Raw genomic sequence first — 27,101 nt, 5'->3', positions numbered from 1 at the left:
CGTTTCACCACAGACATTCGGGCGTCTTCCCACGTAGTTTACTGCAAACATGTTGAAGCTGCCCTGTATTCCTTCTTTTCCCAAGTGACCATTGCTCCTAGGCTCTGGACGAGCTGGGCTCCTTTACTTAAACATTATGTGGGCACAACTGCCCTGTCCGGACTCCCAAGCCCTACTGACCAAATTCAGGAAGCTCTCTATCTTACACAGTTGGCCCCTCCTAACTTAACTAGTTCCTAGCTTAACCTATTGTGGCCAAATCTAAGTACTACGCTTTCCCTATATACAGTTGTGGCCAAAAGTATTGACACTCCTGCAATTCTGTCAGATAGTACTCAGTTTCTTCCTGAAAATGATTGCAAACACAAATTCTTTGGTATTATTATCTTCATTTAATTTGTCTTAAATGAAAAAACACAAAAAGAATTGTCCTAAAGCCAAATTGGATATAATTCCACACCAAACATAAAAAAGAGGGTGGACAAAAGTATTGACACTGTTCGAAAAATCATGTGATGCTTCTCTAATTTGTGTAATTAACAGCATCTGTAACTTACCTGTGGCACCTAACAGGTGTTGGCAATAACTAAATCACACTTGCAGCCAGTTGACATGAATTAAAGTTGACTCAACCTGTGTCCTGTGTCCTCGTGTGTACCACATTGAGCATGGAGAAAAGAAAGAGGACCAAAGAACTGTCTGAGGACTTGAGAAACCAAATTGTGAGGAAGCATGAGCAATCTCAAGGCTACAAGTCCATCTCCAAAGACCTGAATGTTCCTGTGTCTAACGTGCGCAGTGTCAAGAAGTTTAAAGCCCATGGCACTGTGGCTAACCTCCCTAGATGTGGACGGAAAAGAAAAATTGACAAGAGATTTCAACGCAAGATTGTGCGGATGTTGGATAAAGAACCTCGACTAACATCCAAACAAGTTCAAGCTGCCCTGCAGTCCGAGGGTACAACAGTGTCAACCCGTACTATCCATCGGGGTCTGAATGAAAAGGGACTGTATGGTAGGAGACCCAGGAAGACCCCACTTCTTACCCCGAGACATAAAAAAGCCAGGCTGGAGTTTGCCAAAACTTACCTGAAAAAGCATAAAATGTTTTGGAAGAATGTTCTCTGGTCAGATGAGACAAAAGTAGAGCTTTTTTGGGCAAAGGCATCAACATAGAGTTTACAGGAGAAAAAAAGAGGCATTCAAAGAAAAGAACACAGTCCCTACAGTCAAACATGGCGGAGGTTCCCTGATGTTTTGGGATTGCTTTGCTGCCTCTGGCACTGGACTGCTTGACCGTGTGCATGGCATTATGAAGTCAGAAGACTACCAACAAATTTTGCAGCATAATGTAGGGCCCAGTGTGATAAAGCTGGGTCTCCCTCAGAGGTCATGGGTCTTCCAGCAGGACAATGACCCAAAACACACTTCAAAAAGCACTAGAAAATGTTTTGAGAGAAAGCCCTGGAGACTTCTAAGGTGGCAAGCAATGAGTCCTGACCTGAATCCCATAGAACACCTGTGGAGAGATCTAAAAATGGCAGTTTGGAGAAGGAACCCTTCAAATATCAGGGACCTGGAGCAGTTTGCCAAAGAAGAATGGTCTAAAATTCAAGCAGAGCATTGTAAGAAACTCATTGATGGTTACCGGAAGCGGTTGGTTGCAGTTATTTTGGCTAAAGGTTGTGCAACCAAGTATTAGGCTGAGGGTGCCAATACTTTTGTCTGGCCCATTTTTGGAGTTTTGTGTGAAATGATCAATGTTTTGCTTTTTGCTTCATTCTCTTTTGTGTTTTTTCATTTAAGACAAATTAAATGAAGATAATAATACCAAAGAATTTGTGTTTGCAATCATTTTCAGGAAGAAACTGAGTATTATCTGACAGAATTGCAGGGGTGTCAATACTTTTGGCCACAACTGTATGTACTATATATATTGTATATCATAGCAGCATTATGATACAAGGCATTATACAACAAAACAACATATAGATATGTATATATCAGCCATTCAAGAACTTAGAAGGAGGTGCAGGGTATAAATTGTCCTCTGTAACCCCTTACACAGGTTATAGAAATGTTAAACGAGTCCTACCTGTTTGCCTCATATTAGCGGTCTTGTTGTTGGGAAAACTTATTTTATTTCTTTATGCTTCCGCTCCGGAGGTCACTGGAGCAGAAGTCTAAGTGACTCGCCAGCGCCTGTGCATAAGGTCCCTGAATAGACTGCCCATGGAAGTGAGGAAAAGTTATGAATTGTGGAGGGAGTGCATGGCGCAGGCGCCAGATTCCGGCACCACAACTGCATGTTACAGGGCACTGTGACATGCATGGAAGAACTCAGGCAGGTATTTCTTCCAGGCACCATTCGCCTCGGAGCCTGGAAGAAAGCGTAAAGAAATAAAATAAGTTTTTTCACCAAAAGACCTCTTATATGAGGCCTACACGTAGGACTGGTTTAACATTTCTAACACCTGTATGCCTATATGTGGTGACACGTTGGTTCTTTGGGAGCCCTGGTCTGCTAACTGAAACCGCATGGACCAGGGATCATCCCACTGAACACCCTCTCTCCTTTTACTGTAGGCATAACACTACTCAGACAACACAGGGTGAGGGGAAAACAGTGTGGCAATGCTTTACTGAACCACAAAACAGGCAGATAACATGTAGAACAGTCCAAGCAAAATACACAAAATAGTGTAAATTACAGTGTCTCACCCTTCTGCTGACTAGCCAGGATAAGAGCAGCTGTTATTTCAGAGCTTCCAGTGCCGACTACCCTACTTGTGGCATGCACACAGAGAGTAGGTAGCGACAAGCTTAGGAAGATGACAGTCCATTCAGGTACAAGGCCAGTTGACAGGAGGGTCACAACCTGGCTTCAGCTTCCAGGGCCAACTAGCCCACCTGTGGCACGCACAGAGAGTAGGTAACGACAAGCTTAGGAAGATGACAGTCCATTCAGGTACCAGGTCAGTTGACAGGAGGGTCACAACCTGGTTTCTCAGAACATCACAATAGACTCAGGCAACCGGCGGGTCCCATTCCTGTCTCCCAAATATATTCATGGATTTACGATGGTTAATGGAGCAGATCTGTGTTCTTCCAGCCAGGGCTGAGGTCCCATAGGTTGGCATTCTGTAGAATGACAAATCTGTGTCCCTCATGATTGAGCCATGATGTCTTGGCTGCTGTCCTGTAGATAGTATCTAATTCTTTGGATCTCTGGATTTCTTGGCTGTCTGGATATCTCTCTCTGTATATCTGGTGGTATCTTTCAATGTTCATTGTTCAATGATCCTGCATGAAAAAAGAGTCAACATTTCAGGCTCTTGACCAACTGAAGAAAAAAATACATAAATTTAAAAGTCAACATATAGATAAGTCTATTCCTCCTGTCTTGCTGAAAATAGATGTCTGGGTAATTAAGATAAATGCTGTGTCCTCACACCATATAAATAGGTTGTATACGTCCCAAGGGGGTGAAAGATTCCCTTTAAAAGGAAACATGTCTATAAGTTCAATCCCCCAAATCACATATAGATATGCAGGTGTCACTTGTTTACCGCGACAGAGAGGAGCCAGAAGACCTCGACGTCTGATTTCTCCTACTCTTGCACTGATTAGAAGCACTTCACCTTCGTATTAAATGGTGCAAGTTTATTTTAGCAGTGCAGGGGTTAATCTGCTCAGTTGAGAGGTCTTGTAAGCTTTCTTGCGTTAAGGATCAGCTGTTCACTGTTAGCTGCTCCCATCTAGGCCCTGGGTAGCACTCATTGTCACAGTTGACTTTTGCTGCATGGCTGGAGGTTGCTGTTAGTTGTTATTGGAGAAGGCGTTTGGTGGATTTATCTGTGACTGTTACTACGTTTTGAGCGACCATCTGAGTCACCAGACCTAGCAAAGGTGCATGATGAACAAGTTTATCTCTCACTGCTGAGCTGGAAGTTTCTGAAGCATGGGGATGATGCATGCAAAAAATAATAGTCCCATATTAGGACAAAGTAAAAAAAAGTAAAAAAAAAATAATAATTTTAATTAAAAAAATGAAAAATAAATATAAAAAAGTCAAAAGATATTGTATCTTTAAATAAATATTTGAATAAAAAAATAAAATTACACATCTTTGGTATCACCACATCTGCAAAGACCCAAACTATAAAACTGTCCCACTAGTTAACCCATTTATTGAACACCATAAAAAGGCAAAAAAACAGTGCTTCATCATCATACCGCCAAACAAAAAGTGAAATAAAACACGATCAAAAAGATAGATATAAATAAACATGGTACCGCTGAAAACATCATTTTGTCCTGCAAAACACAAGCTATAATACAGCTCCATCAGTGGAAAAATAAAAAAGTTATAGATCTCACAATAAAGCGATGCAAAAATAATTTTTTCTATAAAATAGTTTTTACTGTATAAAAGCGCCAAATCATAAAAAAATATATAAATGAGTTATCGCTGTAATCGTACTGACCCAAAAAATAAAACTGCCTTATGAATTTTACCACACACAGAATGGCATAAACCCTGCCTCCCCAAAAGAAATACCTGAATTGCTGGTTTTTCTTTGTTCTGACTCACAAAAATCCGAATAGAAAACGATCAAAAAATGTCATGTGTCCGAAAATAGTACCAATAAAAACGTCAACTCGTTCTGCAAAAAAGGAAGACCTCACAAGACTCTGTGGGCCAAAATATGGAAAAATTATAGCTCTCAAAATGTGGTGATGGAAAAACTATTTTTTGTAATAAAAAGCGTCTTTTACTGTGTGACAGGAGCCAAACATAAAAACCCGATATAAATCTAGTATCGCTGTAATCGCACCGAGCCGAAGAATAAAGTCGCCTAATCACTTATACTGCACGAGGAACAGCACAAAATATAAATTAAACCAATTCTTCATTTTCTGCTGAAATACGTGATTCAGACGTAACCTCTGGCAGAAGATTTCCTATAATGAGGCAGATGGAGGCACTGTGCACGCTGTCTGACCTGTGATCCGGCGGTATCCGTCTTTTTAGGATTGCATAAAAGTGCCATCTGCCACAGTTTTGGGCACTACTGAAAAGAAGGACACTGCTGAATAGAGGCCAGACGGAGTCCAGAGTAACTCTCCTGCCTCATTATAGGGATTGGCTCCCTCAAGGGTTTCATCTGAATCACGACACTCGGAGATTTAGATGGAAATCCCAAAGTAAGTGGTCAGCGAAGAGCACTGCATAAATGTGATCCCAAATGTTATGTAAACTGTTCCCAATAAAAGCTTCAACTCATTCCAGAAAAAAGCAAGCCCTGGCTCAGATCCATCATCTGTTAACGGAAATATAGGTGGCTTCCACGTTACAGGCAGCACAAAAGCTCTGGAAAAGCGAAATGGCTCCTCACTCGCGAAAAGAAATTCAGCAAATTCTCTGCTTCCAAATCCAAATGCCCCCCCTCCCTTCTTAGCCGCACAGTGTACCCCAACCATATAATGCATCCACGTTTAGCATTTCTGAAGCAATGAAAGCCCACCTAAGTTACGGGTGCATGCCTCCAGAAGCTTGGGCTGGGCATACCGTACTGGTGACTGCAACCTACTGGTTACTACAGCATACTCATCACTACAACGGCAGTTTGCAATTTTCACTCGGCAACATTCATTGCTACTTGTTTCTGGAAAATACTCATGGAACCAAAACCATCACTACACCTATAGATAAATTACCCAAGGGGTATAGTTTCCCAAATGGGGTTACATGAGTGTGGATTCTGCTCTTCTAGCAATTAGGGGCTCTGTATATGGAATCCCCAAACTATTCTAGGAAAATCTGCGCTCCAGGAGGCAAATAGCGCTCCGTTCCTCACGAGTCTCTCCGTATGGCTAAGTAGTACTCTACAGCCACATATGGGGTATTGCCACGTTCAATAGAAATTGTGGGAAAAATTTTGGTTTCATTTTTACATGCTTCTTGTGTGAAAATGTAAAATCTGGGGCTAAAACAAAATTTTGGCGGTAAAAATGTAATTATTTTGTCTTCACTGCCCAATGGTATAAAATTCTGTGACACACCCATGGTGTCAATATGATCACTGCATCCCTATATGAATTCATTGTAGGTGTAGTTTGTAAAATGGGGTCACTTATGGGGAGTTCTGCTGTTCTGGCACCTCATGGGCTCTCCCAGTGGGTCATGGCACCTGTAAACCAAAACAGTAAAATCTGGTGCTCCTTGCCATCTGAGCTTTGCACTTTGCCTGAAAAATATTTCCTGATTACATGTAGGGTATTGATTGTAGGAAAAATGGACCTGACCTCAGGTTGTTGTAAAAAAAATCCTATTAGCCCTTAGAAAAATTAAAAACTTGGGGCTAAAACAACATTTTAGTGGTAAAAATGTAATTTATTCTTTCTACACCGCTCAGTGGTATAAAACTCTGTGTAGCACATGTGGAGTCAATATGATCACTGCACCTCTAGATGCAGGGCTGCCACTAGGAATGTTGGGGCCCCATACTGGCAAAATTTGGGGGGCCCCTTAAGACTCCACCCAGGCTCCACCCCAGCCCCACCTCGAACCGTCCACAGTCCCACCGCCCTCTCTTGGAAAAACTCCACTTCTGCACCACATTCTCACCAATCACACATTTACAGTTCCCCTCACCACACACACATCCAGCAGCTTTTGTTTTGGCCAAAAGATTTTTTAATCCGCCACCATGAGAAGGTAAACTCTTTTGGCCAGGCTCTACTCTACTGTAACTTACTAAACATGTTAAAATATCCAATACAATTTAGGTACCGGTATATTTTTATTTATTTTTCAATTTTTAAAATGACCAATAATATCACAAACAAGAAACAAATACCGGCACACCATGACCAGACCACATATTACCACCATATAGTGATCAAATAATACCACATACAAGTAACAAAAGCTGCCACACCTTGACCAGATCACATATTACCAAATACTACAATACTGATCATTAATAAAAAAAAACCCACAAAACTAATATCACCATAAGAGCCATTATACACAGGAGATCTGTACTGTATAGTATACAGTGTATAGTGTCAGTGTACAGGTAACACACTGACTCACCGGTGACATCGCTAGTTGAAGTCCGTCATCTTCCCTCTTCAACGTCATCCAGACACCACACCGCCTTCACTTTTTCCAGCCAGGACTCATCTCTGCAAAAAATAACACAGCTATGTAGAGCACATTCCCGAATTTTTCCCCAACCTCTACACTACGCCAGATGAAGAAAAAAGCGACCGTGTCGCCCTGCACAGTAAAAGAACATTTCCTCCCCCACTGTTGTGAGTTTATTCTCTGGTTCACCAGTTGTGAGTTCTCCTTCCAGACTCCCTCTGGTGGTAACAGGAGGTAGTGAGGCTGATTTGATTGGTAGAGATCTGCCACCTGAGAATGAGGATGACGATTGGACCTCAGGAGGCTCAGATTGGATTTAAGACAGCCGACGCCCTATTCAGTTGCTGGTGATTCCTTCTGGCTTGTCAGCTCTTGGTTTTCAGCTCTGTTCCAGTCATCTAAAGCTAAGTTTTTCTGCTAATGTTCACACTTGATTTTGTTGGTCTATTCAGTTTTTTGGTGTGGTCAGCCAGCCCCGACTGGGTGCTGTGCTGAATTTCCACTCTTATTTATCAGTATTTTGCCAATTTACTTTTTGTCCCTTACTAGATTGGCCACTTTTTGCTCTGTCTCAGAATATTTCAGAGTGCTGATATAGTGTGAGAAGTCCAGTGACTCCAGGGTTAATTTTGCTATCAGAAGTGTTGGACATTATTTTTGTAGGATTTTTTGCAGGTTGCAGACGTGCCATTCCTTTCCTTTCTAGTTAGTTTGGGCCCCATCGTTTGCTCAGCCTATTTTCCTGCCTGTGTTTGTGCTTTCATCTTGTTTCACCGTCAATACATGTGTGGGGGCTATCTATTCCTTTGGGGTCTGGTCTGGGGCAGTTAGTTTTCCCCTTTTCATGTTTCAGGCTTATTTAGTCCTCCGACTGTGATGAAGCGTCTAGGAACATCGCAGGTACGCTCTACGGCTGCTGCTAGTTGTGTGGTAGGATCAGGGACCTGCAATCTGCATAGTTACCAACCTGTCTGGTTTTTTGTGACTTAGCTTGTTTTGCTTTTTTCTCCTCAGTGACCCATTCATAACACCCCACACTGAAAACAGTATCCTCAAAAATAATATCTTTTAATTTGCCACTACAGTGATATTATTCCACATTCTGAACCCCATGTATCTTCCCATTCTGCCTCATGTCTCCATACTTCCCCTATGTCTCTCCATATTGCCTCCATAGTCATCCATAAAAGTATAATGTACCCCATAGTCATATATAGCAGTATAATGCACCCCCATAGTAGTATAATGTACCCCATAGTCATGTATAGTATAATGCACCCCACATAGTAGTATAATGCAACCCATAGCTGTATAATGCACCCACATAGCAGTATAATGCACCCCCATAGCAGTAAAATGCACCCTACAGTACTATAATGCACCCTATATTACTATAATGCACCCCATACCAGTATAATGCACCCCATAGTATAATGCAGCAGCCCTGTAGCAGTATAATGCACCCCATAGTATAATGCAGCAGCCCATAGTATAATGCACCCATAGTATAACGCAGCAGCCCCATAGTATAATGCAGTAGCCCCATAGCAGTATAATGCAGCAGCCCCATAGTATAATGCACCCATAGTATAAAGCAGCAGCCCCGTAGTATAATGCACCCACAGTACATTGCAGCAGTCCCATAGTATAATGAAACAGCCCCATAGTATAATGCACCAGCCACATAGCAGTATAATGCACCAATAGTATAATGCAGGAGCTCCACAGTATAATGCAGCAGCCCCATAGTATAATGCAGCAGCCCCATAGTATATTTCAGCAGCCCCATAGCAGTATAATGCACCCATAGTATAATGCAGCAGCCCCATAGTATAATTCAGCAGCCCCATAGTATAATGCACCCAGAGTATAATACAGCAGTTCCATAGTATAATGAAACAGTCCCATAGTAAAATTCAGCAGCCCCATAGCAGTATAATGCACCCCATAGTATAATGCAGGAGCCCCATTGTATAATGCAGCAACCCCATTATATAATGCAGCAGCCTCATAGCAGTATAATGCAGCAGCCCCATAGTATAATGCAACCCATATTATAATGCAGCAGCACCACAGCAGTATAATGCACCCATACTGTAATGCAGCAGCCCCATAGTATAATGCAGCAGCCCCATAGTATAAAGCAGCAGTCCCATAATATAATGGACTCCACAATATAATGCACTCCATAGTATAATGCATCCCCTTTCCCTCCCCCATAGTAGTATAATGCACCCCCTATGGGTATAATATGCCCCATACCGCGGCTTTACAAAAAAAAAATTCCTTTACTGGCCGAGCTCCAGCGATGTCCTCCCCTATGATTCAGCTGTGGCGCACAGCGTCGTTCCGGCATATGACAGTGACGTCATATGTCAGCGATGTGCGCGCTGGTATCAGCTGCTGGCCTCTGATTGGCTGGCGGCTGTTAACTGTTGCCATGTGGGAGGAATTTCCTGCACGGCAATAGATTTTAACTGATCTTGCGTTGGAGGACACGTTGCCAGTTACTGAAGTGGCAGGATCCTGCCGCTTGGGCCCAGTTAGCAGAACAGAGAGGGTCTGCTGCGGGCCCTCTCTGCTCATCGGGCCCCATATGCCAGTAAGAGCAGTAATGCCCTGATGGCGGCCCTGTCTAGATGAATTCATTGGGGAGTGTAGTTTGGAAAATAAGTTCACATATAGAGGGTTTCTGTTGTTCTGGCACCTCAAGGGCTCTGCCAATGTGACATGTCACCATCAAACCTTTCCAGCAAAATCTGTACTCTATGATGGCACCTCTTCCCTTCTGAGCTTTGCACTGTGCCTCAAAAGTAGTATTCCCCTACATATGGAGTATCAGCGTACTCGGGAGAATTTGCACAACAAATTGTATGGAGCAATTTCTCCTGTTAGGTCGGGGTCACACTAGAGTGAAATACGGACGAGTGAGAGGCGTAAAAACCATGCATTGCACACGGACAAATGATTCTCTATGGGGCAGCTCCCATCAGCCGTATATTTCTCGGCCGTATTCTACGGTCCGTGCCAATTGCAGAATGCTGCGATTGTCAGCGTACTATGCCCATATTACGCCAATTCAAGAGTATGTGTGCGCAAAAAATACGCATTACACATGGACCACACGTGTGACTTGCGAGAAATACGCAGGTCTTTGGCAAGTGACAGGAAATGGGCCAATCCATCATCAGGAAGCTTAGACATGCTAATTAGCTCAAAAAGCGCTCCAGACATCCAGGAAGTATGCCTCCACGGAGTCCTGCAGCATCATGGCACCCTACTATCTCAATGTGGAGATGCTGATTGTGTTAGTGCAGGAGTGCCCGAATATCTGGGACCAACGTGATGCCCATTATGAAAATCGGGCAAGAAAGGAGGCGTCATGGAGGCGCATGTTGCCAGATGTTCCACGATTTTGGTGATCGGCCACGTGAGGAGCAGCAGCAAATGAGTATGAACAACCTGAAAGTGTTTAAAATTACCTCACATCAAAAAAATACATTTTGAATAAGCCCCCACCCCACCTTCCTTCCTGTGCTTGGCCTTTTTGCCTCACGAGGCATGTAGATTTTTATTTGAACCATTGTTTACACTGACATAATTTGTCCCTGGCCACAAGCTCCTCATCCTCCTAGGCAACCAAGTTTAGAGTAGTTACTTGACCCCTGAACTATTGTGACCCTGTGTATCTGGCCTGGATGCCACAATTATATATGCCACCCTGGGTAGAAAGCACACCCTAGAAGGCCACATGACTAGGCTAGTTTTTGCAAATTTTAACTAGCAAATATGTGAAATTTAGAATTTTTCCTGTCACATTGCAGTGGAAGATGTGATGAGACGCTGGCGCAGCATCCGCGACCAATACAGGCGGGAACATCAGCAGTGGGCCAGGAGTGGTGATGCGGGCCACACAAAGCGCAAATATATCTATTATGATCGCCTCTCCTTCCTCGTTCCAATTCTGGATCTGAGACCGTAAGTAGATACCTCACACCACATTACACAGTTACTTTACAGGGCCAAAACTAATGTTTGGAATTTTGGATATGTTCTATTTCATAACAGAACTCAGTCAAACCTTACGGAAAGGGAAACTGGCTCAGATACAGAGCCCATCATTGATCCTGCGAGTGGAGGAGAAGAGGTGGCTGGCCCATCTTCTCCCCCTCCAAGAAGCATGGGTGAAGTTTCCTCTCCTGAAAACCCAGGGCCTGCACCACAAACCCCACCACCAGGAGCACATCCACAAGCAGGACCGTCTGCTGCACCACCATCCGCCATACAGGAGGAGCAGGGCAACATCAGCAGCAGCCCAACTGCCCAGATACAGGGCTCCCACAGCCTGCTGGACCATCCCGGCAAGGAAGAAGAAGGCGCCAGATCCCTGCCCAAAATTCCCGTACCAATGTTGACACAGGGGTACTGAACTACCTTGCTCGAGTCAATAATGATGATGGGGAGGAGGCGTACTCACGCAGCATAGCCCGCTGTCTTCGGGCCCTTTCCCTTGAGGTGAGGCTACGTATTCAAGGATGTTTTCAGCTCCTGCTTGATGGAAGCACACACCCCAATACCCCATATGAGTTATTTCAATATCTGGAGAGGTGGCAGCTTTCCCCAAGGAATCTGATGTGCCTTAGACACCCCACACACATGCTTGCTCAAGCAGGCTCTGAGGATCCTCAAACACATGGGCCTACACCTCACCCCCTTCCTCCCCCTACCCAACCTTGCCCACAGCAGCCACATATGTCTGCCTCTAGCCAACCTCACCAATATGGCCACTTGTTCCCACCCAGTGTTGGAGGCTGGTCCCAACCTGATTGGGGACGACATGGCTATTTTGGTGGGTATGAGCCACGGGCCTAACAGCCCCAACAAGAGGCCCCTCTCCAATTTCAGTCAGCCCAGTACCCACCACAATCACAGGAGGCAGTACGCTACCCACATCATGGGCAACAGTATGCCCCCACACGATGGCCAAGTTGGCCAAAGTAGCCAGCAGCAAACACAGGCTGGTCTTCCACCTTTTCCTCCCCCGACTTACCAACATTTGTAATGTAGGAATATTGGTCTTGCATAATTGTTTTTTTTTTTTTGTTTTCTGAAAATGTTTTGCTTGTAATTTTGCAAATCTGCAAAAAGGCCACTTTGGGCCATTGCCACATTTACCATATGGCAATAATATGTGTTTAAAAAAGAAAGTCAAAAGTAAAAATTTGTCTACTACATTTTACGTCTGTCTCAATGATGAAAAAAGTTATCAGCATACTAACATACGCTTACCAAGGCAATTAAACAGTCAGAGAATCATAAGGGGTTGAAAAATATATATTTACACAGACAGAAATCAAAAATTTATAACAGACACAGCATGCTCTTGCCAAGAAGTTTCCCCCTCAGGTGACATCAAATAATTTGTGAAAATATCACGCACTTTGAGCCCAGAGAGCGGTTTACGTTGAGGGTTGATATGTGGTCTCGCCCTACGCACATTGTCCGACCCACGCACAACACCAGCAGAGGAGGAATAATCATGTATCCTGGTGAAGTTATGAAGAACGACACATGCTTTGATAACTTCATTCACATTTTGTTCACTCAGCTGAATGGCAGACTGTAGGACCCGCCATTTGGCACAAAGAATGCCAAAGGAACAATCCACCAGTCGCCGAGCATGTGATAGGGGCAAGTTAAAAATTCTGCGCCGGTGGTCCAGGTTGCGCCAGGGATATGGCCTCATGACATTGCGCGTTAACTGAAACGCCTCATCTACCACAAGGACATAAGGGACTGATTCTTGAGTGGAGCCTGGTAGCTGGCGTGGAGGGGGTAGATCCAACTGGTTGGTGCGTAGCCACCGACCCATAATGGAAGTATTAAAGACTCTAGAGTCTCCCGTCCTTCCATAGGCCCCAATGTTGACAATTATGAACTTGTATTGAGGGTCGGCCAGAGCCAACAATACAACAGAAAAATATTGCTTTTAATTGAAGAATTGGGAGCCAGAGTTTGGCGGCTTACACACCCGGATATGTTTCCCATCTAGGGCCCCAATACAATTAGGAAAAACATGCAAAACACAAGCCACGGATACACCATCTCAACGCAAGCAATGACTAGCCAGGTCTTTCCCCGGGAAAGAACAACCACGGGAAGGGCAGTCTCCAACGAAGGAAACCACCTATGCCAAAACATGGTATCCATCCACAGACAGCTGTTTGTTTGGTTTTTTAAAAAAAAAAATTCAGGTTAGTTATAAACAACTCAATATAAGCTCATCAACTTAAACTTCGTTGTTTCAACTCTCATCATCATATTTATTTTAGTATAACAAACCAAGGGTATACCCAAAAGACATCCTGAACATCAATAAACATCACTAAAATTCACTGATATTTGATCAGGTGCTGCCATTTTTTAAATTTCCAGACACCCTCTGCATCAGAACCACCACCACCTTCGCTGTCTAATTTATAAATCAAGTATAATCTAGAAAGGATCAGCCCGACACACTTATTCACAGATACATGCTTCTCTTTGAAAATTCCTAAATTCCTCACATCCCACAAACTCTGCATCACACAAGTCATAATTAACCATAGGATTCTATTTTTCACACGACCACATGCACCAATTCCAAACATCGCAACACGCCAGTCAATAAAACTCACACCTGCTAACTCCTTACACTACCCACCTACACACTTCCACACACTGCACGCGTAATCACAGTCCCACATAGTATGCCACACAGTTTCACATCCACCACATCCTTCCCTCGGGCACACATCAGTTCTGGTCAGACCTCGTCTCTTCTGAACCTGTCGCACAGGCAAAATATTGTGCAAGGACATCCATACAATATCCCTTTGTCTATTAGACATCCCGTGCGTTTCCAAACTCTTCCATGCAACCGAAACTTCATTCCCTCTCAACCCCACAATATTACATTCCACATCATTCTTACATATTATTTTCATCACATTCTTAGCCATTCTAAAATCATTCATCGGTACACTCAGCAAATCATGCTTCCTCACAAACTTCTCAATCACCTCATACCAGACCGGACACTTGAAAGCAACAGGCACTCTAGCATCCCTCTTTCTCCATCATAAGCCATATAACATCCAACCAGCAGAATAACTTGCCATATACGCTCCCTTATTTCCTTTATTCAGCAAAACAACAACAGTTTTGATATACTGAAGCCCCAGAAAAATCTCAATGTTTGGAAAGGCCATGCCACCATGGTGACACGCCTTGAAAAGACTCTCTCTCTTAAGTTTCTCTATTTTACTGCTCCAGAAAAAAGTAAAAACTAACTTTTCCACTCTTTTTATTTTCCTACATGATGGTGGAAAAACTGTTGCAATAAAAAGCAAAATCGGAAGAATCACCGCTTTTATGACCAAAATCTTACCACTCAAGGTCAAGTCTCTCAGTCGCCAAAAATTTAACTTACGCTCTATGCGCAATCCACACTCCTCCCAGCTCTCCTTACCTTCCAAGTCCTTATTAAATAATACTCCCAGCATTTTGATAGCACCCTCCTCACACTTTACCCCCTCCATTTTAACCCTGTCATCCCCCAAACATTTAAAACTACATTCCAATTCACTCTAAAGCCAGATGCACCACAGAAAAACTCCAGAAGCAACTTAACCCTACTCATAGATGCAACACTTTCATTCACAGCCACAACATCATCCATATATCCAAGAACTTTCACATGCTTCCCACCACTCCCAGGTACCAACAAACCTCGCATCATTTTATCACGTCTCACCAAGCACAACAAAGGTTCAATCACACATACAAACAAGACAGGGGACATGGGACACCCCTGCCTTACACCAGACTTAATATTCACTTTCTCTCTCAACCACCCATTAACAAGAAACTCACTTGACACACAATCATACAAAGACATTATCCCATTCACAAATTTTTGAGGAAATCCCATTCTCTCCAGAACTTTAAGCAAAAACACATGCGAGACCCTATCAAACGCTTTCTCAAAATCAATTGACAGAACCATACACTTCCGTTTCCTTCCCATGCAGTCTCCAATCAAATCCCTTACTAACAATATGTTATCACTCATACTTCTTCCAGGCACAGCACACACTTGATCCTCATCCACAACATTACCAATCACCTCACGCATACGATTTGCCAACAATTTGCTATAGATTTTGTAATCTGCGTTCAGCAATGTTATAGGTCTCCAATTCTCTAAACACTTTCTCTCACCTTTCTTATGCACAAGCACAACCACCCTCTCTTTCATTGATTCACACAACTTACCACTCTCCCACTTATACTTACATATCTCAGTCAAATCAGCACCCAGAAAATCCCACGCCTTCACATAGAATTCTACCGGCAATCCGTCTTTCCTTGGAGTCTTATTCGTTTTAGCACTCTTCATCACATTTTCTACTTCTTCCATAATTACGTCCTCATTCAAAATATCACATTCTCCACTATCCAACTTGTTCTCTAACCCATTCAGCACTTCTGAAACAAGACGAGAATCAATCCATTTTTTATCATATAACTTGCTATAGAACCTATTCACCTCCTTTATCACATTCTCACCTGACGCACACAAACCGTTCCTATCCAGGATTTTATCCATATCAGCCTTTCTCCCATTCATTTTCTTAAAAAAGAACCTCGTGCACTTTTCATCTTTCTCAAGATGTTCTATTTTGGTGCGATAGATGATTTCTTTCCCTTTTTCATCCATAACACTCTTTAATTCACTCTTGGTCTCAGCCAGCAGATCAGACACATCCATGCCACTTTCTCCACACTTCCTTAACCAGTCTAAGCGCCTGTTTTAATCATTAAATCTACTCCAATAAATAGCAGCTTTTTTATAGCCCCACTTTTTGAAGAATTTTTTGCAACACACCTTAACCCAGTCCCACCATTCCAGTACACAAGCAAAATCCCTCTTATATACTCTCCACTCTTTATACTTGATTTTTAATTCATTCATCACATCCTCATCTTCTAACAATCTTACATTCAGCTTCCAAACCCCACCCCATACACACGGTCATCAATCGCACTAAACACACCTCTCAAACACTCATGATCAGAAAAAGGTACAGCATTTTGTTCAAAATTCATACACAACATATTTTTGGAAAACAACATTTTATCTATCCTGGATGCAATACCACCCCTATCAGCATGGTACATTGGCGGTGGTGGGATGCCAAATTTCAGAGCAGCAGCATCTAGAAGGGAAAAATCAGAAATAAGATTGGATAACTTTTTACCAGTTATGTCACAATTCCCTTCTGTGGTGCAATTAAAGTCTCCAACTAAAACTGTAGGCATTTTACCCGGAAGAAACAAACTTAATTTTTCCAAAAGAGCCAGACGCTCCTTTTTCCTGTCGTGTCCTGATGGACAGTACACATTAATAATCCTAGCCCGCCACCCCCTATAGTTAACATGTGCAATTATACATCTGCCCACCTCTACCACCGTGTAGCTATCTAAACTAATCTCCCTGTTACCCATTAATATCCCTACACCATCATTCCTATTAACACATGAGCCAGACCATACATGCTGTCCGTAAGGCCAGTCTTTATCACTTGGAGCGTCCACAATCCCTCATTCCTGAAGACAAAAGATGTGAGCATTCATCTGTTTAATATAATCTAGAACGATTGCCCTCCTGAATTTGGATCTAATTTGCCTGACATTCAGGGACGCAATGCCCCAACCAGCTTGGGGAGCTATAACATGACTGTGTTATTTCCATGACGACAAACACGCCACTTCCTCTAAAGCCGTTTTCGTCTTCCATCTGGAACTGCAACTCCTTGAATCTGTTTACGTCTGCGGGAATGCCTAAAAAAGCATTGGTGTCAGGAGAGAAGACATTCTGAGGGTAACTACGTTCACTCACCGGACTTAAACCAACTTCACCGGGGTCTGCCCAATCCGTTCTGGGCTTCTTACAGGAATTTCCAGGCTCCTCATCCTCAGAGGACCTTGCAAGAGTGAAGTCACCTTGATCTCCACAACTGGCCAACTCCTCCTCCATAGCAAACCAAGATACACTGGGGGTATTGCCAAGAGTACTCTCCAACTCCCCTTCCCCACAGACATCAGACTGAAGAGGGAGCTCACATTCAACATCAGTAGCTTCCAAAAATGCCACCTCTGGGCTGGGAGGCTCCGTTTGGGGCAGGGCCTCCTCATGTGCATCCATGATTTCAGGTTCCTCAATAAGTTCTGGGTCTGAAACCTGTGGAATGTCAACAACAGCAGCAGGGGGTGCAGCTGCCCCACCTGAGACCTCAGCGTAAGACCTAGGACTGATCCTGGCCTTACAGTCCCGATACTTATGGCCCTCCTCACCACAAGCATTACACATAACAGGATTTGTGCAGTCTTTTGCCATATGGCCAGAAGCATTGCAATTCCTGCAAGTTGGCATCTCCTTGGAACTATCCTGGGTATGCCCGAAATTTTTACACCTCCTGCAATACTTCGGGGCATCTGGAAAGAACAAAAAAACAGTATTTTTCCCAATTGAAAAATTAAGAGGGGGGTAATGGATGCCTCCCGGGCCTTGGGGATCCATCCCAAATCTCACAAAAAATTTGTACTTCCCAGTCCAGAGCCCTTCTCCATTCAGGACCCTGTGGGAGTACTGAACATAAATGCAATGTCTTTTCAAAAATAAAGCAATGTCCTCCAGGGAAACAAAAGGGTTGTGCATGAAAACTACAAGTGGGATATCTCCCTTAGAGTACAGCACAGTAAAGGTAAGACTTTCCAGCAAAGGATTTGCCACTCCATTTTTCAGGGCAGTAAACAAATTCTGGCAAGCCGCCATAGAAGATAGCACCAGTACATACCTGCCTTCTCTCTGCAGGCATATTATATCGGACTTCCGAATCTTCAGGATGTCATAAAACACCATGTTGACCAAATATCCCAGGGAAAAATGCAACTTCTTATCTTCAGCGATGTCAATCCTGAATCCATTTTTGACCCGGCTATCACCGGTCCCAGAGAATTGAAGTCGGACTCCCATCATCCACAACTCCAAGGGTCTCCTCCCGAAACCTCCTGGCTATCTCCCAAAAGCAGCGACCGGCTTAAGCCACCGAAGTGGCGATGCCGGAAGGCCAAGAGACAACACTCAAGGTGTTCAGGAAACTCCGCACCTCATCAGTGTGGAGTAGGAAACTGGCTAGTAGGAGCAATGCCTAGTAAAAGACTGTGAAAAATGAGGATGAATGAACTCATGGCGATCAACATCCAACACTGCGGAGACACCATCACATGTTTCTCAACGCAGTGATTCTAGAGAAATGCCCCCATCCCTTATAGGAAATATGCAAAAACATGCAAAACACAAGCCGCGGAGACACCATCACATGTTTCTCAACGCAAGCAATGACTAGCCTACTCCACACTGTTGAGGGGCAATACGCCGAAACAGCTGTCTGTGGATGGATACCATTTTTTGCCATAGGTGGTTTCCTTCATTGGAGACTGCTCTTCCCGTGGTTGTTCCTTCCCGGGGAAAGACCTGGCTAGTCATTGCTTGCGTTGAGAAACATGTGATGGTGTCTCTGCGGCTTGTGTTTTGCATGTTTTTGCATATTTCCCATAAGGGATGGGGCATTGCTCTAGAATCACTGCGTTGAGAAACATGTGATGGTGTCTCCGCAGTGTTGGATATTGATCTCCATGAGTTCATTCATCCTCATTTTTCCCAATACAATTAGGAAACTGGCATTCCTCCTCAAAGTCCCTTGAGATCCTCAACCAGTCTTCCATCCTGGGCTTGGGCATGACCAGTTGATGGCGTCTTGACCATATTTCACTACATGTTGACCTGACTATGCCAGAAATTGTAGATCTTCCAATGAGAAACTCATGGTGGAGGGCGGCATAAGACAGACCAGTGGACTAGGAAGCTGAAGAACAACAGAAATGGAACATTTTAGAAGACAAAAATGATAAAAAGACCAGCTACAGACATACCAAACTTCTTATTGTTTCATATCTACTAACACACATATTTTTTATAGCATAATGACTACGTGATATTCAGTACATATTACGCATAACATTCTGGTATGTAATTTTTAATATATCTGGAGTAAGATGAGGGCAAAAAAATTCTTCAAAAAACAAAAATGCACATACTTTGGGCAACACATCATGAACATAGAGAATGTGGTTGTGTAGCACATACCGTAATGTGAGTAGAAGTCGCTCCTCTGCAGATATAGCTTTGCGCATCCTTGTGTCCTGAAAGGTTATCCCAGGGCGCACTGTCTCCAAGAGGAAATCAAATGTTGCAAGGCTCATGCGACAGTATTGGAAAAATTTTCCATATGATCCCGCAGAGAAGAATAGAGGCGGTGAAAATGACCTCTTGTGAGTCGTTGCCTTAAAAGTGGATGGACCCACATGCGTCTCTTCCTCTGCGGATCCACTATCACTGGGTATGGGTGACCAAAGCGGCATGACAAAAGCCAGTTGAAGAGAACATGCTCACTTGTGTTGAAACCCAGACTGTCTGCCATGTTGCACATACAACACCAACACACGTAGTCAAGGCAAGGTCACAAATGGACAGAATGGAGGCAGCCACCTGTTCCAGAGCCAATAAATAGGGTGCAGGCTAATGATTTAAATAGTTTGCAGGCCTCAAAACCGTTAAATGTCCATTTTGCAAGCCTGCGAGAAAATTTCGCCATACGGATGCCATACGGATTACGTACGGATGGTTACATGCGCAAGATCCGCGACCACACCTTACTTACGGATGACATACAGAGCACTATTTAGGGGACATTTCTCCGTATTATGCATGTAAAATACGGACCATATTTTGCGTCGGTTAGTGTGACCCCGGCATTACCCTTATGAAAATGCAATATTTTGTGCTAAAACATTTGTGGGGTAAATTACTTTTTTTTATTTTTACTGCTCAACATTATAAACTTCTGTGAAGCACCTGAGGGTTCAATGTGATCACCCCCACATCTAGATTAGTTACCCGAGGGGTCTAATTTCCAAAATGGTGTCACTTGTTGGAAGCTTTTCACTGTTTAGGCACATAAGAGGCTCTCCAAACGTGACATGGCGTCTGCCAATTATTCCAGCAAATTTTGCAATCAAAAAGTCAAATGGTGCTCATTCTCTTCCAAGCTCTGCCGTCACCCAAACAGTGGTTTTCTCCCTCATATGAGCTATTGACATACTCAGGAGAAATTGCACAACAAGTTTTGGGGTCCATTTTTTTACTGTTACCCTTGTCAAAATAAAAATATTTGCATCTGAAGTAAATTTTGGGGGAAAAAAAAGAAAAATTTTCATTTTTTTTTTTCCACATTCCAAAAATTCCTGTGAAGCACCTGAAGGTTTAATGTGGTTTTGAGCACCTTGAGGGGTGCAGTTTTTAGAATTGTGTCACTTTTGGGTATATTCTATCATATAGACCCCTCAAAGTACTTCAAATGTGATATGGTCCCTAAAAAAAATGGTGTAAAAATGAGAAATCGCTCATAAATTATAACCCTTAACACGTCCTAACAAAAAAAACTTTGGGTCCAAAATTGTGCTGATGTAATGCAGACATGTGGGAAATGTTACTTATTAAGTATTTTGCTTGAAATATCTCTGTATTTTAAGGGCATGAAAATTCAAAGTTGGAAAATTGCAAAATTTTGAAATTTTCCGCAAAATTTCCATTTTTTCCACAAATAAACACAAGTCATATTAAAGAAATTTACCACTGTCATGAAGTACAATATGTCACAAAAAATAGTCTCAGAATCACAGGGATCCATTGAAGCATTCCAGACTTATTACTTCATAAAGGGACAGTGGTCAGAATTGTAAAAATTGGTCTGGTCATTAATGTGCAAACCATCCTCGGGGGTAAAGGTGTTAATGAGCCACTGCTTTCAAGGCTGTATTGCCCTGCACAGGACCAGCCACTTTAGCTTTATTGATAGCTCATTGTCTGTGTAAGATTAGTTGCTAGGCCAGGCAATCAAAGTGCAGGCAATTAGCAGTGATGTAACTAGAGTCCAATAGGTCACCAGGCAAAATTTGGACCTGGGCTCCCTTCGTTTGGTCACATGTATGGGCACTTTGTAGCGATCTAAATCCTATAAATACATACATGTTGCCCCTGCGCCCATCCTGGTATATATGTTCCTCATCCTGGGCCTATCCTGGTATGCATGTCCCTTATCCTGGGCCCCATCCTGATATAAGTTTCTCCAATCCTGGTATATATGTCCCCCATTGTTGGCCCACCCCGGTGTATATATATGTCCCCCATCATGGGCTCATCGTGGTATATATGTTTCCTGTTCTAATGTTGTATCACATAAAAAAATAAATTATTCTACTCACCTTCCTCCCTACCAAAGAATTGCGGTATCTTTTTCTGTAGCTGGCGCAGAAGCCGTCAAGTTCAGTGTGCAAGAGACAGACAGCTCATGAGGTCACTGTCATACGCAGCTAGTGATTAGCATGCAGATGTCAGCTGCCAGCCACTGATTGGCAGCGGCATGTATTGACATGCAGAGACAGAGCAGGTCTCTGTGCCGCAATGCATTTCAGCTGAGTGTGCATCCTTGGAAGTACATCCAGCTGAAATATGCACAGGAGGCAACAGCCCCCCCCACCTCCGGACCTAGTCAAGCTAAAACGCTGATGCTGGGTGGGGGAACAATTCCAGAAAGCAAAGGCACAGGAAGTCATCTGTCACACTGAATGCCCACATACAGTATTTGGTTTGGTTACAAGTGAGTGTTACAATACTGGAGTAGCACTGCTGGAAACCACTGGCCGAGGGAGCACGAGCAGGAACAGCAAGATGTTCTTGGAGACAGCAAAAGGTTGTAGGAAACAATCTGGAGATGAGTGAAAACAATTTGGGTAAGAAAGTTCAGGAGCTGAAGCCTGGAACTAGACTAACAGCTAGACATAATACTCAACAATGAGTGAGGGATCCATGTGGCTTTAAGTAGGCCCAAACATGAAACAAGATGGACTCCATGGGTTCAGAATCTGCCATCTTAGTAAAGGGCAATTGCAGAAGACAACAACAGCGTCCAGTGTTAAGCAGTGAAACTGCAGCACAATTATTAAGGTTAACAATAGCAGCCACTAGTGGTCAAACTAGAGAAAGACAACAGGAATCCTGACAGTGGGGGGTGATCTTACTGCCAGATTCCCTTTAAAAAATTGGAAGATCCAGTTTTTCAATTACAAAACACAAAAATCATACCAGTAAAATATATGTGTTATTCTTAGTATTATGTCATTGTTTTAATCCGTCACATTTAACTGCTTGATTCAGTTCTGCACAAAATGTGATGTGTCTGATGGCTGAGCATAGAGTTTTCCTAGAATACTTACGACTATTACACTCTTTTTTATAAGATGCCAGCATGTAGCCTGAGAGTTCCCACCCTGCACTTCCCCTTGAGAAAGGACACAAGTGGATCTCATCAGTGTTTCCAAATAAAAAGTGATATGCAACTTTACTGTCAATGGCATTTTATAAGCTTGTCTGTTAGTAGTTTTAACTCCTAAGTGCTGGTAAGAGTGCTAGATAGAGGATGCGGAGAGCAGAGTAAATATACAATAGCTGAGGTGGTAGTCATGCAGGTGCTTTAACACCCTGGCATTATGATTGCAAATACCTATGAGACAGCGCTTTTATGAGCAGTGTCTCATGCACTCAGCACTAAATGTTCCCTGGCATCTCCCTTTTGCTCTGAGTAGCACAGTCTTTTGTTTTGTGTTTAAAGAGCACCTTCCACCAAATTTTTCAAGTTGAACTGGACACATGATGTAATAAGCGCTACAGAATAAAACATGTGGTGACGGCACTGGTCTCAATTTGTTGTACAATGCACACTGACAGTGTGCTCTGTTGCCAGCTTGTTACTACTGATATGCTTCGGAGAGAGAGTGCACTGTCATTGTGCACATTGCAGAGCAACAGAGCAGGGACTAACTCAGCCTCTGAAACAAAGGTCACTGATGAAGCTGTATTTTGGTGAGAGGACAGGGGCTGTGCCAGTAATTCTAGCCTTTTTCCCCTGGTGAAGCTTTGTTTGTGTATCCCACCATGCACTGGGTTTCTCAAACAAAACATCATCAAAAAAGTTAAAAGAAAAGCAGCTAGTGTGGTTAGGAAAGAATAGGGATTTTTTTAATTAAAGTTTATTAGAAAATAGATGTGATTGTTGTATTAAATAGATAGGCATTTAGGATTAAATTATTTTGCATTTCAGACCACTCCTTTAATAATGATGTTATGACTATACTGGTGTGCATGTGTTTCAGAGCATATGAAATAAGTGAAATGTTCATGCAGGGTGTAGTACAGAAGGGAATGTATATATCTGACTCTTTTAATCTCTGTAATTAAAAGCCCACTGAAGAGGTTGTCTCGCTCCTTCGCATGCCCTTTCTTTTTACAGACACAGTTGTTCATCAATGCGGATGGTTTGGTCTGGAACTGAACTCACAGTAGTCACGTCAATGGTCCTGAGAGGTATGGACAAGCAATGATGTAAACCAAGAGGTCATGGTACTCTCCGATGTGTCATGTTCCTTTCATTGTGCTAGTTGTCTGGCATTCTGGAGGTCAAGCCTCCACCAATCAGCCATTACTGGACTATCCCAAGAATAGATCATCAATATTTAATGAGGATCTGTCACTAGAGTTTACAATACAATCGTTTTTTTGTATATATTCTTTATTTAAAAAATTTCAATAATATAACAGGAAAGGAAAATTCCATTTTCCAGAAATAGTAAAAGAAAGAATGAGATTAAAAAAAACAAACAATCGTAATAAACCACAACGATAACACTACAAGGCTGCGGAGTTGCGGACCAAAAGGGTTGTAAGAAGTGTTTAAAAAACAAGGAGCAGTGGTGGGGAGGGACACAGGAAGGAAAGGAGGAGGGTAAGGAGTCAGAAAATCCTGCTTAAAATATAGTGGTTAACTAAGCGATTTGGGAGATCAATACAATCTTTGTACAATATTAACTGGAGAAAATCTCTGTTAGAATGAATATATAATGAATATATAATCCTTTTACAAAGTTTTCCTGTCTGACGTTAAAATAAGTGTGGAGACACAGGGGTCAGTGGGTGCTCTTGTCCACTGTCCATATGAAGAGAAAAAGAAAGGATGGCACTCACTGTTGGGCCATTAGGACCCGTGGAAGTTCGATAGTGCGAAATGTCCATTATCTGTTCACCCTTCACATTGCTCCCCTGCCGAAGATTTTAATGTTGCAATAAAAATTTTTGGATTTTAAGAACAGTGAGTGCCATCCTTTCTTTTTCTCATCATATGGACATATGTTGTTTTTTCTTGGATAGAGCACCCGCTTTTTTTTTTAGCATAGAAGCATTACATGTATGTGTGACCCTATGGTTCAGAGCTGGTATATTGTAAGCGCAGCAGTGCGGATTTACTTTGTTCCTCTACATTTGACTTGTTCTCGTCGGAAAGTATTCAGACCCCTTTAAATTTCTCACTTTTTGTTTCATTGCAGCCATTTGGTACATTAAAAAAAGTTCATTTTTTTTCTCATTAATCTACACTCTGCACGCTATCTTGACTGAAAAAGACAAAATTGTAGAAATTTTTGCAAATGTATTTATTAAAACAGATGCAAAATAGGAATTTAAAAGTTTGATCTTCTGAACATCATTTTTTACTGCTTCACCATTTTCTTCCTGTAAAAATCCTATAGCATATTTGCCTTTTCTTTTACTTTTGACAAACCCCCTAAATTCTTTTTTATTGCTTTCGAGGTATCTTGGAAGACGTAATTCATTATCAGGTTTAGATAATTTGATGCGTGCCCTGAAGGTTCTGTGGGCAGCATTATATGCCTCTCTCTTTCCATTTGATAAATATTTTTTTCCTTTTTAGCATGTGTTTAAGTTCTGTGTTCATCCATCCTGTTTTCCTTAAATACTTTCTATTCTTCCCTCTTTTAGGGATTGCTAATGTTTGTGCTTTGGGAATCTCATTTTTCAATATTTCCTATCCTTCCCGGATATTTCTGTCCTTAAGGATATCCAGCCACTAAGTACCTTTAAATCTGCTTTCTGAAATCCAACCTTGAAGTCTTAACAGTTCATCCTCCTATAGTTATCCAAAATTCTATGACAGCATGGTCGCTGCCTCCTAGGGTCCAAGCCACTTTTGCCGCCTCAACTATTTCCTCCCTGTTGATAATGATTAGATCCAAGGTAGCAGTTCCCCTTGTTTTCTCCCCTTCCTTTTGAAAGATAAAGTTGTCAGGAAGAGAGGATAAGAATTTGCTGGACCTGTTACTTTTGCCTGAGAGAGATTCCCAACAAGTCTCTGGATAGTTGAAATCTTCCATAATCATTAAGTCATATTTTTTGACAACTTGGCCATCTAATGCATGAGCTCATCCATATCTTCAGCTTGCCTAGATTGCCTGAAGTAAACACCTACAATGGTGCCCATTCCTTTGTTCTCTCCTTGTATTCTTACCCAGTTTCCACAAACTCCCAGTCTCTGAAGCTTCAATCTCGGTGGAGTTATACGCTTTTCTAACATACAATGCGACACCTCCTTCCCGTTTTTTAGGTTTGTTTCTTGCAAATAAGTTGTATCCTTGTTGCCTTGTCTTCCAATCATGTGCATCATCCCATCAAGTTTTAGTGATGGCAATGACATCACATATGAGCTGTGAGATCTTGTATAGACAGGTGTGTGCCTTTACAAATCAAGTCAGTTTAAATAAACACAGCTGGACTCCAATGAAGGAGTAGAACCATCTCAAGGAGGATCACAAGGAAATGGACACCATGTGACTTAAATATGAGTGTCTGAGCAAAGGGTCTGAATACTTATGACCATGTTATATTTCAGTTTTTCTTTTTTAATAAATTTGCAAAAATTTCTACATTTCTGTTTTTTTCAGTCAAGATGGGGTGCAGAGTATACATTAATGAGAAAAAAATGAACTTTTTTGAATTTACCAAATGGGTGCAATGAAACAAAGAGTGAAAAATTTAAAGGGGTCTGAATACTTTCTGTACCCACTGTAAATCCAAAAGACAACATACAGATAAAAAGTCAATGGGCAGCAAGTATCATGCACTGGCTGTATAATTTCATTCAAGTATATTTGACTCTGAAAACTATGGCGGAACTGGGCCACATGGGAGAATAGTTGGAAAGGAGGGTCCCAGGCGGCTTTACCAACTGCCAGTAACTCACAGGTCTGTCCCTATACACACAGGCAGGGAGAGACCTGTCCTGCCAGTGGAGAGGGCTGGGAACCCACCTATCTGACTAGTCTCCAGCATGGCTCAAATCCAAGTGGCTTTTAAAGTATGTTTTCTTTGAAACCCCATAGCAATTCAGAGTCAAACATACAGTACATGGCTGAAATCATACAGTCAATGTCTGATACATGCTGCTCTTGGATGGGGCAGCATGTGTCAGCTGTTAGGATCTTTTTAAGTGCTGTAAAATTCCTTTACGAGTATGTATATAATTATACCCCATGTGTACGCTCATTTGATGGTACTGTATAAGCTCCGTTTTGAGCATCTTTCTCTTTGCAGTTTATCTGTTTGCCAATCTTGGTGTATTTTCTATTGTATTTGTTTTGTATACTTGGCCTTGCTCCATATGCTTTACTCCTGGTCTGTTACCAGAGTCTCATATGCTAGCATCTAATCCTATCTTTCGGCCATTTCTGTCAATCTGCCTTTTGAGTATCCTTTGCTCTGTTTTCTTTATACATACAAATTTGAGTGGACCTATTAAAGTTAATACAGGAAATAATATAATGGTATCCTTAAAGCGAGCGTGTCATTAGGATTTTGCTAAGCAAACTACAGGCAT

General features: G+C 42.4%; 1 protein-coding gene across 1 annotated transcript in view; it reads right to left on the bottom strand.

The window, feature by feature from the left end:
* Positions 1 to 2,621: 2,621 nt before the first annotated feature.
* Positions 2,622 to 27,101, bottom strand: part of CCDC136 (coiled-coil domain containing 136) — a 291,047-nt gene continuing 266,567 nt past the window's right edge. Inside the window, exon 10 of the transcript XR_012232949.1 lies at positions 2,622 to 3,302. The gene's annotated coding sequence lies outside the window, so the exon portion shown is untranslated. The remainder of the gene's footprint in view (positions 3,303 to 27,101) is intronic.

The sequence above is a fragment of the Dendrobates tinctorius genome, unplaced genomic scaffold (genome assembly GCF_039654945.1).
Source record: "Dendrobates tinctorius isolate UK_male_01 unplaced genomic scaffold, ASM3965494v1 ptg000062l, whole genome shotgun sequence".
In the NCBI taxonomy this organism is placed as follows: Eukaryota; Metazoa; Chordata; class Amphibia; order Anura; family Dendrobatidae; genus Dendrobates; species Dendrobates tinctorius.
Note: the sequence above shows the minus strand (reverse complement) of the source record. Positions and strands in the feature narration are given on the sequence as shown.